General features: G+C 36.8%; 1 long non-coding RNA gene across 1 annotated transcript; it reads right to left on the bottom strand.

Annotated features, from left to right (window-relative positions):
• Positions 1 to 4,899: 4,899 nt before the first annotated feature.
• Positions 4,900 to 14,600, bottom strand: LOC127502746 (uncharacterized). Its single transcript, XR_007926916.1, has 3 exons — positions 13,864 to 14,600; positions 5,771 to 5,887; positions 4,900 to 5,596 (listed from the first exon to the last, which is right to left on the bottom strand). It is a non-coding gene; the product is annotated as an uncharacterized LOC127502746 (long non-coding RNA).
• Positions 14,601 to 18,918: the final 4,318 nt, after the last annotated feature.

Raw genomic sequence — 18,918 nt, 5'->3', positions numbered from 1 at the left:
AGTTTAATTTAAAACTTTACAAGGACTTTTAAGCTGTAAAGTTATCTGAAATATGGACAAATAATTCCTCTTTTTGAGATACATGAGATACTCTTTTAATGTGCAGTCTTGTTATGATTGTTAATCTTTATGTTCATAATGTATGGTATTTGGTGTTAAAATAAGTGCTAAGGCTACTGTAGCTAATATACTTCTTAAAGGGATAGTTCATTCAAAAATGAAAATTTGATATTTATCTGCTTACCCCCAGGGCATCCAAGATGTAGGTGACTTTGTTTCTTCAGTAGAACACAAATGATGATTTTTAACTCCAACCATTGCAGTCTGTCACTCGTATAATGATTGTCAATGGGAACTCCATCTATAAGAGTCAAAAAAACATGCACAGACAAATCCAAATTAAACCCTGCGGCTCGTGACGACACATTGATGTCCTAAGACACGAAACGATCGGTTTGTGTGTTTTTTTGACTCTTATAGATGGAGTTCCCATTGCCATGCATTATAAGACTGATAGACTGCAGCGGTTGGAGTTAAAAATCATCATTTGTGTTCTACTGAAGAAACAAAGTCACCTACATCTTGGATGCCCTGGGGGTAAGCAGATAAACATCAAATTTTCATTTTTGGGTGAACTATCCCTTTAATTGTTGTTGTTAAACGTGTAGCAAATTAGCTCAAAGAAATATGAATAATTAATCATAACTAGTTATAATTATACATATTTGTATCAGTTAATAAAATTAACTTAATGTAATAAAATTAATATTACAATCAATTAACCTGTTTGGCCAATGAACACTCAGTGTTAATTATTTATTAATTCTGGGAAATGTTCATTTCCAGGTTATGGGAAATAACATTGTACTGTACTACTCAGAGCATGTAGTCAGGATCTGCATGATTAGGGACTCCAGTATATGAGCATAAAACACGGACAACTTTACGTGTGACATGAACAAGACTTTATTAACTAAACTAAACATTTAAACTACTCTAACATTCACACACATACATGCATTCAGTTTGCCAAGGGAAAGAGAGAGCTGAAGCAGAATACAGGAAAGCAAGAAGTTACAGCATTGTTTGAAATTCAGCAGATCAACAGCCTTGAGCAAACCATCAGTTTAGTTCTAACACGCCCTTCTTTAAAAGGGGTAAGGATACTTAATGTATCAAATAATGAGACTAAGTTTGATACTTGCATGTCTCGCCAATTTGAATTAAACTTGTCCTGATGCAATTTGTTGAGGCTCCAGTTGATCTTTGCTGATGTTGTCTTGATGAGAGAGAACAAGTTGGATTCAGAGGATCTTTGGTGAATAAAAAGTCTAGGCCGGAGCCTGGCACAAGCTTGGGGTTCCTTAGAAACTTCTAGCTTCTTAGCATCATCTTCACATCAGAGTTTTCTCAGTAAAAGAACACTGTGATCTTGTGATCAGTGATTTTAAGTGTGAAGATGCCACACCCTCTTAAGGTGACTGAGCCAATAAGGAGTTAGAGGGAACTTTTACGAGTCTTTGTTCTGTAGCAAGATATTAGCATAAGACATTGGATTGGATGCATGAGAGAAGAACCTTCTAGATTCTGATAATACTAGTGTGTCATAGAGTTAGCAACATGTAACATAAATTACCAAATAGGAAACGAAAGTTGGAGTCCATCAATACCAAACATGCTACCCATGTGATTTTAGTTAACCATAGTATGCAACTCTGAAACAATAATACCAAAAGAGTTCAAAAGAGAGAATTAATACATAGGCCAAAGCCTATAAAAGGAAAAGCATGAGATGGGAAAATTGGATACATGTTTATACATTTCTCAAGTTGTTATATATAGAATATATAGGATTAAAAGGGTTTATTTTTCCTTCTCAGAAAGAATTAAGTCAGAGTCACAAGTCTCTGCACATTCCTGACAGCAATAAAACTTATCAGTGTTCTTGTGTCCTGTAACAGGACACCTGGTTCTGTCCATGTGTTAGCTTCATTTGGGATGCTAGTTGCAGTTTAAGGGGATGGGTTCACAGAACTTTGAGAGAGAGAGTTTCTGGGTTATTCATTAAATATAATGAATAATTGTGTGTCTGATTGGTCCAGACGCTACAAACGATCATAGCTAACCTGGTAAATTCATTCTAAGACTGAAGGTATCATTTCTGCATTGACTACGATAGTGTTACAGAGGAGATGTACCTCCACCAAAACAAGGTGGATTTGATATGCAGTGATTTATTCACACACTTATTGTGTTTATTTACATAACTGCATAATTGCACAATACTATAAGATTGTTTTAAATATAGCTTTAAAAACAAAATTATAGATCAGGGATAGGCAACATCAGTTCTGGAGTACCGCTGTCCTGCAGAGTTTAGCTCCAATCCAGATAAAAAATAAATAAATAAATAAAAACTCACCTGTCTAGATTATTAATTATCCTGAAGACACTGATTAGCTTGTTCAGGTGTGCAATATGGATTATGATCATATGCTGTGTCTTCAAGGTATAGACTTTGTTTATACATGTATGTGAACAAGGAAAACTTACAAGAAGTCGTTTTGAGACAATGTTTATTGGAGCATAAATAAAGAAAGACATTTGTTTTAATTGCATTTACATCAGTCTGCATGGACTCTGTTTGCGCGCGTTCTCAAACTTGTTCAATCCTACTACCAGTGCCAGCGTCTTAATGGAAAGCCGTTACACAGTCAAAAACTGTGTGCTTCCAATTGAACAAGGTAATTTGTTAATTCCTCTTGCCTTTTCAGAACTTCAAGCAAGGGATCCCCCATAGGCGGAAGAACGTGTGTCACATGATGAACTCCCATATTTTCATGTTGCATTTGAGCAGAATAATGGAAGTTAGATTGCTCAGATGTGTAGAATATTTGTGGATCATTCCGTCCACTCCTCTGATTCTGTGTTTGGAGATATCCAGGACATAGATAAACCCAAAAGTCAAGTACGCCAAATATTTACAAGGAGTAGTTTTGCCACTGATGTTGCTGTTTCAGTTCCAGCTAAGAAAAGTAGCAATATGTCATCACATCAAGGTTACTATCCTGTATCCAAGTCTAATGGAAACTGTTTGTTCTGTGCAAATCAACATCCATTGGAAAGATGTTTTGTGTTGAAGAAGAAGACTCAACAAGACAAGATTGAATTCCTGAAAACCAAGGGAATTTGTTTTGGTTGTCTAAAGATAGGACATTTGAGTAAGGAATGTGAGAATCGTTTGAACTGTGACATTTGTGGAGAAATACATCCAACTATCCTGCATATATATCGCAAAGAGGTAACTGTGAAAGAGCCAGAGGAAAAGCGCAAAGTGTCTGTTCAGACTTGTGGTCATACAGGGGCCGGGAATGAGAGGAGTCTAATGCCCATCATACCAGTTCAAGTAAAGGCTAAAGGTAACAAAGTAATGCAAACATATGCTTTTCTGGACCCAGGAAGCTCAGCTACTTTTCATTCAGAACAACTAATGAAAGAGCTGAATTTGAGTGGTAAGAGGGTCAATATACTTCTTCGTACCATGGGTCAGGAAAAGTCTGTGTCCTGCAGTATTACTGATGGACTAGAAATCAGTGGTATAAACAGTAACCATTTCTTCCCACTTTCTGCTGTATACACACAGCAGAAGATGCCTGTTGACTTAGACAACATCATTACTAAAGAAGGAAAAACCAAATGGCCACATCTAGACAAGGGGAAAATTCCAAGCATTAAGGCAAATGTCGATTTGCTGATTGGAGCCAATGCATCCCAAGTAATGGAGCCTTGGGAAGTAATCAACAGCTATGGAAATGGACCATATGCTATTAGAACCCTATTGGGATGGGTGGTTAATGGGACCTTGGAAGAAAACAGTGACCACAAGAATGGAGTTGTGCATTCTGTTGTTACTGTTAACAGAATTTCTGGGCCCGGTTGCATGAAAGCCCTTAAGTTAAGAAAACCCTTAGTTATAAGGTTAAGGGTACCCTTAGTGAAACATGGGTTGCAAGAAAAAAAAAAAACTAAGGGTCCACTTAGTGACAGCCTTAAGGTTCCTTAAGTATTTCCCTTAATTGCTTAAGTGTTCCCTTAAGTTCTGTTATGCGTTGCAACAAAGTCCTTAGCAATGTTTCACTTTAAAAATGTAAGGGACCAAAACAGCTCCCTTAAGTCATCTAAACGCATTCCCTAGGCGTCCCTAGGCGCATTTTTAATGATCGAAATAATCCATTGGAGATTATGAATGACACCCAATTATTGAGGGAATATATATGTTTGATCGTCGGTCAATCCTTCGTCTCACCAGGACACTTGAGCCTGACATTGAGCGCCAAACTGGAGTCGTGCACTCCCAGCGCTGCTGCAAGTTTTAATTGCTTTGAGGTTTTTAGCTTGCGGTACTTTTCAGTCTGTCATTGGCGGTGGTTTGCGGAGTGATAGATGGAACACATGTGCGAATTCAAGCCCCCCACCAATATGAAATCAATTTGTCAACCGCAAAAACTTTCATTCTGTAAATGTACAGCTGATATGTGACCCAGACTGCAAAATAACCAATGTTACTGCTGAGTGGCCCGGCAGTGCCCATGATGCACGCGTGCTGTCTGAAAGTAACATTTATCGCAGTTTTGAGAATGGAACACACAGGGGCTTACTTTTGGGGGACAGTGGTTATCCCTGTCGTTCATGGCTTATGACACCTTTTAGGAATCCAGTAGGAGCTGCACAGGTAAAATTAATTTAAATAACATCAGCTTACCTATTTAGATGAATAAATCAATAAAATTAGTTAATTGAGGTAGCCTAGCTATCACCTTCCGTTTTTCATATTGCAGGAATGATACAACACTGCTCTAACAAAAACCAGAGTAATCATAGAAAGGACGATTGGCCAGCTTAAAAGGAGATTTCACGGAGAGATTCGCCTGGAACCAACAAGAGCAGGGAGAGTTATCATTGCATGTGTCGTCCTGTTTAACATATCAAAAGACTTTGGTGTGCTCATGGATGAACATGCTGACCCTGATGAAGCAGTGCAGCCAAATCAAGACGTGGAGGGTGTAATGGAGGGACACGCTATCCGAGACATGCTTGTGCAAACATTTTTTCCCTAAATCTAGAATATGTTAAACTGTATATTAATTTCCAGATTAGACACTGTATGAATTAAGTTAATAATAAAAATAAATAAAATGAAAACAGACTTCAATTTATGAAACAACATTTTTATTTAGGCTATAGATTGAAAAAAACAGACACTGAAACATTTACAATAAGAAAATCATACTGGATTATTATATATAGAAAATTAATATTTATGTAGGTCTATTACAAATCATTTGAATAATAAATACTCTATATCAGATTATTGTTTGTGTTATTCTTCTCTTATTGGGTGTAAAGTTATTAACCCCTCTTGCGCAAGTTTGTTAATTTTGTATTGTAGAATTATGTTCTGTATATTCAAGTTTTCTTTTTCCATTTCTAATTTAGAAATCTCCAACTCTGCTTTCCTCTTCTGCAGCAAAAGAACTTCTCGTTGAAGTTCAGCGAGGATGTTACTCTGGCCGATCCTCTCTCCTCAGATGAATGTCTGAAAATAGAACAAATAAAAAAACTTTTATTTATATTAACGATGAAATTGGTTTATAGGTTTATTATTATAGCACCTTACCCAAACTCTGTATCTTTACATCATGGCTATATTTGAAAGTAAAATACATTTTACAAAATGAATTAGGCCTATCCCTCATCTGCGTTATTTTACCTGCTTCCCGAGCTGTTTTGAGGCACGCCAGCTAGACTAGAGTCGGAGAGTCCTTTCCTAATATTTCTTCCATCAATTTAGACGTCTCGAACAGGTCTTGTGGCGGTGGCCCTCCTCCTTTAACCAATACAACATTTGTTAAACTGTATTAAATCAAGCGCGCTACTTTTTTGATACAATATATCCAGTCACGTAGATCAATTTAGCTAGAATGTAACTCACCGGTTTTTCCAGATTCCTTTTTATAGTTGTTTATTTCTTTTCTTGAGCTCAAAACTACGTTTTCATACTTCTTCATGACTTCTTCTACTGTGCGCTTGATAGCAAGATTTCGTGAGTTAATTTTTTTCAGTTATCTCCTGCCAGGCTTTCGTCTTGTGCACATGAGTGACGGATGGATTATACCGACTTTTGATGATGTTTTTTCTTTTACCGTATTCTTCTAAAAGAATGGTTTTTTCGTCCTCGGTCCAGTTTGGTTTACGTTTTTTGTTTTCTGTAATGTTATTATTCTCCATAACTCAAATATTTTGGTATAGCTGCGGTTGTAGCAAATGTTTGGCTTGCGGTCCGTTATATTCTGTTTATTGTGTGAGATGTAGTAACCATAGCAACCGCAGCTTCCATTGCCATGTATTGTCAGAAACTACCGTGAAATGCTTAGTATAAACACTTAGGTAAGTGTGACGGTTAAGACATTTGTTGCAATGCTCTTAAGGAAATCCCTTGCCTCAGGGATTTTCCCCCTCAGTGATACCCTTACTTGAGAGGTTTCATGCAACTGGGCCCTGTTACTAAATTGGAGGAAGAGAAATTTAGTGTGCCTAGTGAAAAGGTGTTTGATACGTGCCATGTTGACAAGTCTCTTTTAATTGAAACTCAGATTCAAGATGTACAGGAAGATCACCTGTTTGTCAAAGAAACAACTCAAGAAACAATTCAAGAACCAGAAGTGTCTGTCCAAGAATTCAAGGTAAATGTGATGCTCACTGGAGAAGTTAATCAAAGTTCAGAGATAGAGACGAAGGATATGGCTCCAGAACTTAACTGCTTCATTCACCATGAATCCAGAACTGAAAAGATAATGCAGGAAATTTATCGGGCACTAACAACAGAGGAACACAATATTCATGTTGATGATCTAGAGATCAGAAGAGATCTTAAAGGAACTGCTGTTGTCTTCCAAGGTATATCAAATCTTACCAATCTCTCAACGTGGAAAACACTGGAAGTGGCATTTGCTTGGAGTTATAAGTTGCAGAATCTACTGAATGAATTACCTCTTAAAGAAAAGGAATTATCAGTGTCAAAAAGAATCACAAAGCAACTATATCCACCATAGACACACAAATAAAGCTGTTTCAAAGTAATTTAGAGTAAACAGTTTGTTACTGAATCATCTCATTGAAACTGAAATTGCTATTGGTTGTGTATTGGAAATTCTTCTAGAAAAAGGTTTATTACATACAATTAAGATTAAAACACAAGTTGTATTTTGAAATGACCTTTTATGAAAGCTTTGTTTTATTGGAGGTAAATGAATATACTCATGATCATGGTTTAACTTATGATTACAAATGTAACCTTATCATAAATTTGACCAAATGTTTTTTATGGCTCCTTTTATATTTGTATGAATTTGTAATCATTATGCCTTCATGAACTAAGCAATGGGCTATGCACGGTTACTTCCTGGTTGTCGTTAAGCCAGCTCGGGCATTTCCGGTGAACTGTTTGGTGTTCATTCTGTAGTCGCTGTACATCGACACAAAACCATCAATGGTTGACTTAATAATGTTGTATTCATATTTTAATGTACTTATTACATTTACCTAATTTTTCAATAAAACAGTTTTATTGATTGCAATAAAGACGAAGCTATTGGGACCGTTTAAAAACGCTGTGTCTGTAATTAGACACGCACACGCATTTTTTCCCCCAGCACTTCAAATGTTATTTTTAATGTGATGACCATAAACATATTATTTGTTCATCCTTCTGAGATTGCCCCCATTGTAAAACTGAACGTTTCAAAATGTAGGAAATTCAACATTTGATAGAAAATACTTATTTAAAAATAAAAAAAGACAATAATTACCACTTTAACCAGCAGGTGGTGGCAAAGTAGCATTTATTTGAGCATATATCAGCCATTTCCTCTACTCGTTTTTCACTTCGTTTTGACTAAATATTAAACATTATATGTTTAAAAATACATTTTGTCAATGTGAAGTATGAAATACTCAAAAAAAAATCTTAAGAAAAACAATAACTTTTCTTGTGATTCATGACAGAAAGCGAGCACCGCGCTTTCCCTTTGTAATTACAGCAGCTGTCAGTCAGTGCAGCGCAAGATCAATTATTTTATTCAATTAATCTAACTAAAGTGCACAATAAATATTTAATTTTTGAAGCTTTTTTTCACATAAAAGTGTGAAAACTGATGGTCGAATTTAATTTAGCCGAGGAAGAACAATGAGGTTGCCTACGTCTTTATTTATTTATTTTTTATGCCGTCTTACGTTTGAATAACTAAATTAATGCTATGCCTGACTATTTAAGTGACTATATTCTGATTATAAACTAAGTATTACACTATTGATGCTCAACACACCAGCGAATGACATCTCACCGGAAGTTTTCGAGATGGCTTATATTAATGCGGAAGTTCTAAAGAACGCTCTGTGCATATAGCTAAAGAATATACTAACAAGAAGCGACACTCTATAGAACGTTCCATTGCAACACCGGCGCCCAGCAGCAGCCCTGCGTTTCCGCCATTTTGGGGTGAAAGCGAGTCGGCAGTCCACTAGTTTCTATGGTAATATCAGCTGCTTTGTTAAAAAAAAAAAAAAAAAAAAAAAGTACATTAAAGCTGAAATCCAACCTGAATGATGACAACACAGAATAAAATACTATCACTAGTGATCATCAAATCCTTTTTATAGTTTATTTTACACACGTTGTGTTTAAGTCTTCCACTTTTTTCACAAAACCTTTGCTCTCTAGAAACCCAGTCCATTTTGGGTTAAAATTCTTTGAAGTTCAAGTATTAGCATTATAAACACTGAATTAATACAACATATGAAATTAAATTAAGGACATGCATCAGAAAAATTGGGAATGTTGGACAATAAATATATGAATATAACAGCTTGATTTAGCAGTGTTGTCTAATGTCCGTTAAAACAAAAGTGTCCAAAAGTGGGAATTATGCGATAACGGACACAGCAATGCACCATGTATTATAAGATCATTATGTTTGTAGCGTGATCCATTAAAACGTACAATATTTCAATTCAGAGATACCATTATTACTATTACTCCACTAGGTCTAAAATATATTGTTCACTGCAAACATGATGATCTTAAATTTATTAATTATTAGTTTACTATTAATAAATGTGTACGGTTGCATAAAATGGAAATACTCAATAAAGTAGGCTAACTATGTTACCTCAGATGGTTGAATGGTTGGATTCCACAATTGGTAAAATAAAACATATATAAGACAATACAACATTTACTGTAGGAGCCATACAATTTACTGGTGACTTAATTTAAAAAACTGTTCTATTGCGCTTCTGATTTGGCAGTGAAATTCACTGATTTTGGGTGCGTAAGATGTGAAGGATTCTATGGTCCAGTTAGTATTTTCACCCCATAATGGCCACTGCCCTACCGGCGCGCCATCTAGTGGCTGTTGCCCAAAAAGTATCAAAGTGTAGCATCTTGGGTTCTAAGCTCTTTGATATAGCCCATTAAGGGGCTATAGGGTCAGGGACGAGAGACGCTGTTCTACTGTGGTTTTGTTTGATACTCCTTTCATCAAAATAGTGCAAAACACACTCAGAATTAATTTATTGCTATATTGATTTATGCAACAGCTCAATAAACATTTGCAATCACTCTAATATTGGGGAAAACACTCTTGCTGGTGTGATAGGCTATTGCTTAACTTTATAATTTTATAATCCCAGTGCTAAAAGTTGATATAATTCATAAACCAACACCCTTGTCAATGATATACTGTACATGGAAGACAAAATCTATAAATCTGTTTACAGGAAAACAATACATGACAAAATATGCAGGCAGTTTACAATTACGAGCAATATACAATGATCTAAACAATTGCAATGGTATATCTTACTTTAACTGTAATTCACGAGCAAATATATTAGTAAGGTAGGTTTCATATGTTATATTCTTTCGTGCAAAAGACAGGAATTGAAGAGACAACAAGCAAGCATATATCATTATTATTGTATGAATTCTAAAAATATCTAACTGTAATATAACAGGTGTAGACGAGCCAGGCACACATAAGAGTGACGTTGTGAGACTGCTGCATAGTGGCAGTTGTGTTTCGCGGTGGCAGGTCCAGTGGTAGGTGCATTAAAGGTGAATATAACAGTGATGGATCGTCAGACATAACTGTGACAGGTTGTCGTTGGGATGGTGAATTTAACAATAAAAGATTGATGTATATAGCGATGACAGGTCGAGTTGCATGCACATATACAGTATAAAGTATAACGGTGTCCTGCCACAGAAAGATTTCACCCCAGCTCGGAAATTGCCAGCTGTGACGGTTATCTTCCCATGTGTGAGTGTGAGCATCAGTAGCAATGAGTCGCATTGAAGTGATGTCATCTCCCTCTCTTTGATTGACTGGCTAGAGGAGGAGCTGTCAATCTAGAACTAGTGGACCAATAGTGACGCTTAAACCTGGCCTAATTTACATGAAACTTGAACTGCAACATTTGGAAAAGCAAGAACAGAACATGGAAAGAAGAGCAAAGAGAAAAACAGCACAAGCGTACAAAAGAGTAAAATATGAGCAGGAAATGTAAGAGAGCACAAAGTACAGAGTAATAAAAGCAAGGAAAACAACTTTTAAGAACACATAAACACAAGTTTATGATTTGTGCAATATCATTTTTAAATGCGCTTTTAATTTTTCGATTCACGCTTATTATATTTTGATCCGTGACCATGTTCTTTGCCATTCTGATCTTTTTGCATTATTTTTTTTTAAGTTTGTGCTATATATATATTAACATGTGTTTTTAAATTTTTGATTCACACTTATTTTTTGATCCATGACCGCAGTACTATTGGCAGGAATTTAACCCCATATATACACTCCTAAACGTTGGCCTATTTATAGGCGGCATATTTAAAATTAAACAGCTCATAAACGTACGTTTCAGCTGAAAAATAAAAAAGTTAAATGTTAAGGTATTTTTTTTTTTTTACCTCACTTTATTCTGATTTTCTCCACATAAATGGAATACATCATACAATTACATACTATTGAATGATATACAGGTGCTGGTCATATAATTAGAATATCATCAAAAAGTTGATTTATTTCACTAATTCCATTCAAAAGGTGAAACTTGTATATTATATTCATTCATTACACACAGACTGATATATTTCAAATGTTTTTTCTTTTAATTTTGATGATTATAACTGACAACTAAGGAAAATCCCAAATTCAGTATCTCAGAAAATTAGAATATTGTGAAAAGGTTCAATATTGAAGACACCTGGTGCCACACTCTAATCAGCTAATTAACTCAAAACACCTGCAAAGGCCTTTAAATGGTCTCTCAGTCTAGTTCTGTAGGCTACACAATCATGGGGAAGACTGCTGACTTGACAGTTGTCCAAAAGATGACCATTGACACCTTGCACAAGGAGGGCAAGACACAAAAGGTCATTGCAAAAGAGGCTGGCTGTTCACAGAGCTGTGTCCAAGCACATTAATAGAGAGGCGAAGGGAAGGAAAACACAATCCTCTCCGCACCCTGGAGAGGATTGTGAAACAAAACCCATTCAAAAATGTGGGGGAGATTCACAAAGTGTGGACTGCAGCTGGAGTCAGTGCTTCAAGAACCACTACGCACAGACGTATGCAAGACATGGGTTTCAGCTGTCGCATTCCTTGTGTCAAGCCACTCTTGAACAACAGACAGCGTCAGAAGCGTCTCGCCTGGGCTAAAGACAAAAAGGACTGGACTGCTGCTGAGTGGTCCAAAGTTATGTTCTCTGATGAAAGTAAATTTAGCATTTCCTTTGGAAATCAGGGTCCCAGAGTCTGGAGGAAGAGAGGAGAGACACACAATCCACGTTGCTTGAGGTCCAGTGTAAAGTTTTCACAGTCAGTGATGGTTTGGGGTACCATGTCATCTGCTGGTGTTGGTCCACTGTGTTTTCTGAGGTCCAAGGTCAACGCAGCCGTATACCAGGAAGTTTTAGAGCACTTCATGCTTCCTGCTGCTGACCAACTTTATGGAGAGGCAGATTTCATTTTCCAACAGGACTTGGCACCTGCACACAGTGCCAAAGCTACCAGTACCTGGTTTAAGGACCATGGTATCCCTGTCCTTAATTGGCCAGCAAACTCGCCTGACCTTAACCCCATAGAAAATCTATGGGGTATTGTGAAGAGGAAGATGTGATATGCCAGACCCAACAATGCAGAAGAGCTGAAGGTGACTATCAGAGCAACCTGGGCTCTTATAACACCTGAGCAGTGCCACAGACTGATCGACTCCATGCCACGCCGCATTGCTGCAGTAATTCAGGCAAAAGGAGCCCCAAATAAGTATTGAGTGCTGTACATGCTCATACTTTTCATGTTCATACTGTTCAGTTGGCCAAGATTTCTAAAAATCCTTTCTTTGTATAGGTCTTAATTAATATTCTAATTTTCTGAGATACTGAATTTGGGATTTTCCTTAGTTGTCAGTTATAATCATCAAAATTAAAAGAAATAAACATTTGAAATATATCAGTCTGTGTGTAATGAATGAATATAATATACAAGTTTCACTTTTTGAATGGAATTAGTGAAATAAATCAACTTTTTGATGATATTCTAATTATATGACCAGCACCTGTATATGTACTTATAACCCTTAATATGTTTATGACTTCCATCTCTCTTGTTACAGTTTTTTTCAACTGCTTACACACATTTTCAAAAGTTTGCCTCTTTTTTTTTTTTTTTCAAAACTTTACACACAAATCCAAGAATTGCACACACAAAATGCAAAATGCCTCACATCACTTGCAAAATGAAGCACTAAATTCAAAATATCACAAACACATCTCAAAAACAAACATTTGCCTTGCGTTGCAAACACCTTTGCCATAATATTCTATTTTTGGATATATCATATATACACAGTAATTCAAAACCTAAAGCTCTTCTTTTATGAGCTCCTACTCCTATCCAGTATATTACTTATGAATGGGAGAAAGAGCAACGCGCAACAGGGCGGATAAACCCAAACTTCTAAAAAAACAATCCCTGACTAATGAAGTCAACATTCACTGAAGCTTCGGCCTCCGGTTGCTATAGAAACAGTCAGTGTCCTGAGACGCGCGCTTAATTATGCTGCCTTCACTTGCTACCGGAAACTTCCTACCTCCCACTTTTGAAACCGTGGTTATACGGAGCCCCGCACATGACATGCAAGAAAAAAAAAATTAAATAGTGCGCAGGTCTTAGCCTACTTGTCATGTCCATGGCTCCGTATGATTACGAGCTCATCACATTCAAATTTTAACTTGAGAGTGTGACCAATAAGTATTTAACTAGTTACTAATATTTACCCTAATTCCGATAGCACGTGAAGGCAGCATAAAAACGCTGAGCTCTTGTGCAAGACGTGATAGCCTAGCCTGAAAAATATTTTTAAACGCTGTTTGAGCATAAGAAACAACATTTATAGAACAGGTTATGTAAGATTTTGTTGCAAAATTGAAAATAAATGTTTAATTTGAGCAGATTGCGATATTCCACAGCAGACGGCGCGAAGCGGGGAAAAAATGGGTTGCACTACCCAATTCTGCAGGGGCTAAATGGCGATGTTAAGTGGAAGCGTTTTACACGGCTTACTTGACTAAATGAACAAAATAACTCTAAAATAACTGTGTGTAACCTAACTAGCAACAAGCCATAACGTGCTTAGTGTAGTTAACGATAGTTTAAGTTATGCTTATTAACGTTATCGATAGCTAACAGTAGCATGCCATGAACAGAAAAAAAAAAAAATCAAGATTCGGTTACTTACCCCTGAATTTCCTTGCCTCTTCTTCGTTAATCTGTATTCCAGCTTCAATTATTTTCTGAATTAATTCATCCGTGGAAAAACTCGACAGGGATGGACAATTAACCGACATTTTCGATCATTTCACGCACTCCTATTACAAGTGAGAAAGAAAGTGCACTCTCTGTACAACACGCAATGGCAAGTAGATATCGCGCCTTCTGAATAGAAGAGCCAATGGCTGATTGGTAAAGTCACGTGTCATCTCAGCAGCCGTTAAAAGCTCTGGATGCTATGGAAACAGTGTTCTTTCAGAATGATTACTTGACAGCGATAAACCTTTTTCACAAAGTAATGCATAACATAATAATAATAATAATAATAATAAAAGTAACTGCAGTTAACGACTTTTTTTTTTTTTTTGTTAAATGTGCTGTTCACACAAAATACATTTTACCAGTATTTTTGAAAAGGTCCGGTTCACAGGCAATTTACCAGTGTGTAAAAGAGGCCATATTCTTGGTATTTGAATAGGCCATATCATCATCCTACACTGATATGATATTGTAAATATGTCCAGTAATAATTTGTAAAGACTAGCTGAAATCTCAGCTGAGTTATTAATGAAACTTGTATATGCCAATTGGGTGGAAATTTACCAGTAGCCTAACCTTTTTTACTTTAATAAACAACTCTTTTCAATTATGATTTTGTGATCTCTGATTTGCTGCATAATGTACCTTAAGCTTGTTAAAAGTACAATTGTGTACCTTTTTCTGTCAGAACTAATTTTGTACCTTTAAATTAAAACAAAGGTTCACAGTTGTCACCTTAAGGACTATTTCCTGTACCTTACAGGGTACTTTCATGGCAAATGTACCTTTAGGTACAGAAACGATACCCCTATTTTTCTGTGTGTACAAGATTGAAAGTAATTGGCAGCGAGATGTTGAAAAATGCACGGTAAACATGAAAGCATGATTGAAACCAAACTATTTTTTTTTTACTGTAAGCATTTGTGGAGCATTTGTGGTTGTGAATACAGTATTACAGAGTATGAAAGAAAAGAAATACATCAACCATGTGTAGTTGGACAGAAACAATAACTGTGTTTGAAAAAGGAAATCAAGATACTTTCTGTTATATTTTTGTGTGTTACTTAGAGAATTGTGTGTTGTGTTTTGCAAAAAGTTTTATGAAATTGAAAACTGAGTCAAAGGCCGAGAATTAGTGTATGGTTTTGCAGATTTGGTGTGTGGTTTTGGTGTTTGAGTGTCAGGTTTCAGAAATTGTGTGACAAGTAAGGATTTTGTGTGTAAGCAGTTGAAAAAAACTGTAATAAAAAGGTCCATGCAGCAAATAGAACCAGAACAATACCTTGTTCTATTTTGGTTGATATGTCCTAGTTTGACTAATCAATGCAAAAATCTGATACTTTAACATAAAAAAAGGGTTTCACTTTATTTTGATGGTCCCTTTAACACATTCTGTTGACTATAAGCAACTTTTTATCTACATGTCTACTAGCTCTCGTTAGAGTGTTAGACTATTAGTAGACTGTTAAGTTTAGAATAAGTTGACGTACTTGCAAAGTTCATAGTAAGTATAATGTCTTTTGGGTGACAATCACATTAAAGAGTTAGCAGATATTAAGCAGACAGTCTACTAATACTCTAGTTATTTGACGTAGTTGCACAGTTACTTATAGTCAACAGAATGTTCAAAAGGGACCATCAAAATAAAGTGTTACCAAAAAAAAAAAAAAAATCTAAAGTTTGACAAATGACTGATAATTTTTAAACATTTTATACAAATGCAAAACCTAATAAAAGTAATTATGCCTGAAATTACAGGGTTGGGCAATCCCCAGTTGCTTATATTTATATATAGGGTTATACAGGTGGTTACACTGTGGAATTACATTTGATTCCCTTTCGAAAGGGAACTTACATTGCATCCTAGAACGCTAATGGGAAACGCCTCCGCGGGAACCGGTGTCTGAATGCTATCAAATCACGCCAATCGTATTGGCCGGCAACAGCCTATGATATCACTACTAGTGCGACCCGAATGCACATAAGGGGTGCCTAGAGAACAAGTCGACCTCTTTTCATCTTCAGGGACTCTTTTTGTCTAACGCTGTTCAAACGCTGTTCTAGATAAGAATGGCTTTTTTAAGCAGACGTTTCAAGCGGTGTGTACATCCGTGTCTTAGATATTTGATGCTTGATGTCACTCATGACTTGTGCGTCCTTTATTAGAGCATGCATGTTCAGTACTTGAGAGTTCTTTTCATGTTTTTGTAGAGCTTTCCCTTTGAGGAAGCTCCACTTTTGTTTGTCTCTCTTCCTGTGGGAAGAGGGACAATCTTTTGTGCTTGATGGACACAGAAGAAGTTCGACTGAAGTGTTTGTACATGTTTATTTTGTATGCTTCAGCAGTCTTTTGCATCCTCAATATCAAAAAAAGTACTCAGCTTCCAGAGTGCCTTGTTTTAGAAGCGCTCTGTAGATCCTAGGCAGAGCGGAGTAACTCCCCCCAATTGCAAGGGTTTTAAGTGCTTTGCTGAGTCCTGCTCCCCAGGATGCCCGTCTCTACGATCCGGTCTGAGTTGGTTACTGCCAGTTTGCAGTCCCTCTTTCTGGACGCCTTCTCTGGAGGCAAGTGCTTTAGAGACTCTGTTCAGGTAACAGACAGGTTGCTGGCCAGACTAGGTCACTAAGATAGGACCAGGTCGGCCTCCCTGGTGGCATTAGAGGTAGACTATTCTCCCCTGAGAAGTGACTGGCCGGGGCTCCTTTCGGCCCCCTGGCCACATTCCCTTAAAGGGACCCCTTCTGTTTGAAGTTGTTGGTTCCAAGCCCTTAAGCGGCCTTGGTAGGCCTCTGGATGTTTCTGGGGACCTCTTTAAGGCTTATAGCTTGGGTGTTGGCCGTAGGGAATGATGTCACTGACAGCCTATTCAACCCGTAGGAGGAGTGATTTTGACATTTCTGTTGAAATTGTCCATCTGTTTTTTGTCAGCCATTCTTTGGCATGCACTCCCCTCAGCATGGCGGCTTGGGTATTTCATTTCCCATTAGCATTCTAGGACGCAATGCGAGTTCCCTTTCGAAAGGGAACGTCTCAGGTTACGCATGTAACCATGGTTCCCTGAGAACAGGGAACGAGACATTGCGTCTCTCTGCCGTGCCTCGGGGCCGCCAGTCCCTTCAGACGATAAGTGGTCGACTTGTTCTCTAGGCGCCCCTTATGTGCATTCGGGTCGCACTAGTAGTGACATCATAGGCTGTCGCCGGCCAATGCGATTGGCGTGATTTGATAGCGTTCAGACACTGGTTCCCGCGGAGGCATTCCCCATTAGCGTTCTAGGACGCAATGTCTCGTTCCCTGTTCTCAGGGAACCATGGTTACATGCGTAACCTGAGACGTTTTCTTTATTTCCAGCAATAATCTGCCTACATTCATTGTATTTTAAATGCTCTATTTTTAACTTAAATACTGCAATAGTAAAAAACAGAAAGTCATAATGCATAATGCCTGTAGTGCTTTAACACATTTTAGGTCTGGGCAACAATGTCCAGATCCACACAACAAGTGATCCTCTGTATTTAGATGTAGCTATTATAGCTATATATTTATATATATTATTATAGCTTTTTTATACCTTTAGGCTTTTTATAAATCAGGTACATATAAATGTCTGAAAACCCGATTCCTGGCCACATGTCAGTGAATGTCCATGGACCACTGGTTCTAAGGTAAGTTGTCTCAAGTCGAACTGTGTTTAATTTAGGCAGGTAATGGTTTGTTTTACTCACATTTTTGTTTTGTTTTACTCACATTTTTGTTTTGTTTTCCCTACTACAGCCAGCCAATTTGCAGGATGTTTTTCCACTCAGTCCGACTGAGGATGTGTGTTCCAGTGGGAAATTGACGTCAGTGCATATGACCTCTATAAAATGTATATATTTGTTTGAAAAAAAAATGGTGCATAATTTAGAGATAAATATTGTTTAGTACCAGCAATGAAATCACTTCGATATACAAAATGTTAAAGTAAATTTTATAGAAAACAAATCAGTATTTTAATTTTATTAAAAAAAAAAAAAAAAAAAAAAAGTTATGGTACACTTATGGTATTCTGTCTTATTAGACCAGCTAACGTTACAATTGTAACCCGTAAGTTAACAGGACCAGAGGGTTAAAGTTTGTTAGATGTTTTCATTTAAAACATCTAATAAATTTGAACCCTGTGGTTATGACTTTATGGGTTATATAATCTTAAATTTGCACACGTTACAATTTCAAAGGGAAAAAAGGGGAACAAAACTTATATTTGGCGCATGCATAGCAATAACGCACATTCATGTGCTAATGTACTTAGCAAAGAGATCATCACTGCATGCATCAGCAACTACACAGTTACTAACTTTAAATAAAACAACATGCAGCATAACATCAGTGTTTCTCTGCTCATCCTGGATTGAAGCGCAGGCTCTACTCTTCAGCACAATGGTACCCCACAAAACTCAAACAGAAACATGTTAAATCCCAACAGAACAATAAACACTAACTATATCTTGTGCTAAAACATAAAATAACACTTCAGTTCAACATTTACTCTCCTTATCAGTTATTGACCTACATAACTTTTTTCAATTAACCTTCACTAATAATTCAGTGAAATTAACGTGTTTCGTAATTTTCGTGTTTCATAAATTTGACTTAGGTTTTTACAATACATTGTTTCGTTTCTTTTCTTGATTTTACGGTAAACTACTGGTAACAGGGTTGCCAGTTAATTGCTGTTTTTCTTCAGTTTGTTGCAGTAAATTAATTTAGTTTATTACTTTTTAAAAAAAAATGTTCACTGTGTTTTTTCATCTTACACCTTTAAACCTTTTTAAACCCACAGCGATGTGTTATATGTGTCCAAGATATAGAGTGTTAAAATAACACTGAACCAGTGCTGAATGAGCATTATTGATAAACACTTGCTGTTCATTTTGATCATGGCATTTCTTAAAAAGAGAAAACTGGGGGGAAAAAATAAGATGTGAGCAAGTGGTGGTTTTT

This window comes from Ctenopharyngodon idella, chromosome 20 (genome assembly GCF_019924925.1).
Source record: "Ctenopharyngodon idella isolate HZGC_01 chromosome 20, HZGC01, whole genome shotgun sequence".
In the NCBI taxonomy this organism is placed as follows: domain Eukaryota; kingdom Metazoa; phylum Chordata; class Actinopteri; order Cypriniformes; family Xenocyprididae; genus Ctenopharyngodon; species Ctenopharyngodon idella.
Note: the sequence above shows the minus strand (reverse complement) of the source record. Positions and strands in the feature narration are given on the sequence as shown.